Below are 2,266 nucleotides of genomic sequence, written 5' to 3' on the forward strand. Positions count from 1 at the left end.
GGACTAATTGAAAATTTTCACATAACTCCAACCATTCCAATTAGGCTAAACAGTGAAGAACTTCGGTTATTCAGCCTTCACTTGATCTCCCCTCTTACCTGAACCAGGCTAAACCTTAAATCTTCGTAAGTTTAAAATAGTACCTAACAAACTACTTGTGTTTTAATTATACCTGAACCTTGTAGATCGATTTACTATTCTCCAAACCTTAAATACAATCATTACCCTTAAGTAAGAGTAAGTAAGTTAACACCTCGAGAATAGTCACGAGAAAGTAACAGTCATTGTCCGGAATCGATATATACTTTTCTCTACAACCCTGAATAAAAAGACCCAAGTTAGGCTACCAAAAAAAAATGTAAGGACTAACAGTCTAGGATATTACAATCACTAATAACAATCTTGCATCCTTCATCCTACACCTTATGTCACTGAACAATTTAGTAAATAAACAAACAATCGTATTACACAATTGCGAAATAAACAACCAAACATACGATCTCGTAATCACACCACACAAAGAAACGATTCGAAATATTTGAACAAAACGACAGACAATGAAAAAGGAAAATTATAAGTAAACAAAGACAAATTATACGGAAAAGATTTTCAAAGCGAAGAAACGCAGTCTCCGAATCAGAAGTCAGTAATCTAGATGCACTTTGCAAACTAAAAGAAACACTAAAAAAACTACCGAGTCCACGAGCAATTATATTTTTCTGATTCAGAAGCCACATCACATTCATCAAAACAAGGAAAAAGAAGAATAAAAAAAATATATATACAAAAATAAACCAGTACGTTTATACAATTGGAATCAACCAATCAGACACATTGAACATTACGCACTGACAGTTATAAAACGCAAAAATGAGCCAACCCCTGTGATGAAAGTCCAGACGAAAACTCTGTTTTCCCATTTCTCATAAACTCACTCACTGAAGTTAGAGGACAAATACAATTTTGTACTAATTTAGTCGCAAATGTTTTTGAACAAGGAACTAGCCCATGTAAAGCAGAATTTACAGAAGTAAAAACAAAAGACAAATGATTGATCATTATTTAAAAAGAATATGTAACCTAACACACCCATATGGAATCTACAGCATAGAACTCAGCACAGAAAGTAATTTTCATAGCAAACATGTTTTTCAAACAGACGATGTTGACATAGAATTTTCAAAAGTATTCGCAGAATACATCAAAAACAATCAACACTAAAATTCAGAGAGAGCAGATTCAATATTTACCAACGATGTTTTTTCACTAATATATAGTTATATATCCATACTAGAAAAAATTAGGAACTGAAAGTACATCACCAGTTCAAACATGAGTACACAGAAATGTAAGAAACGAAATTGCCGCATTTTCAGCATTTTTAAATACAATCCGTGAAAATTTTCAAGCATTGAAATTTCACACAATGTTAAACACGACTTACAAAAAATCTTAGCTTGGTTTATAATTGATTATTTTACACATAATATTGATTTAATTGCACAAGCAAGAAAAAAATCTAGACCTCAAAGTACCAATGACGACACTGTCATTGCAGAACAATCAGATTATATATGGAACCCTGAATGGTCTCATCCATTATTCCTGAACATCCTAATAGACATCTCAAGTCAAGCAATGAGTACAATTTCTATTCATAAAGACTATGTGAAAGTAATTGAATGTATTTCCACTTACAATAGATACAACACCTTTAAACTATAATTCATTTTTACCAGATAGAAGACAAAATAACAGCTTAAACTCAACTCTTGTACAACAGGAAATTTTGAATGAAACTAAAAATCTTACACAACAGGATATTCAAACACCATCACATTTTATAAATGAAGAAATAGTTAAAACAAAAGTAACAACTACACAACAAATATTTCACCAAAACATTCAAACCTTACAACAACAAAACCTAAAATTAAAACATTACCACAAGTAACATTGCAATCTACGGTTAAACCCTCGGGTGCTCCAAAATATTCACATATGGATTATCAGACATATAGACCAATGACAAAACCAACACACAAACAAAGAACATTCACCAGAATCAATTTCGCAAAGCACAATTATAATTATGTAAACCCATCGAAAACAATTCATCCTCCCCGTATACATAGGCAACATCCTTTATTTTAGCAAAAGTCGAATTTTTCAATGTCATTAACAAATTCAGTAAATTTCCATGATTATCCACAGCCCTCTCAAGATTATAGTGAGAATTACCCATTTTTCCAACAAAATAGGAATA

The sequence above is a fragment of the Symsagittifera roscoffensis genome, chromosome 7, assembly GCF_963678635.1.
Source record: "Symsagittifera roscoffensis chromosome 7, txSymRosc1.1, whole genome shotgun sequence".
Classification (NCBI taxonomy): domain Eukaryota; kingdom Metazoa; phylum Xenacoelomorpha; order Acoela; family Convolutidae; genus Symsagittifera; species Symsagittifera roscoffensis.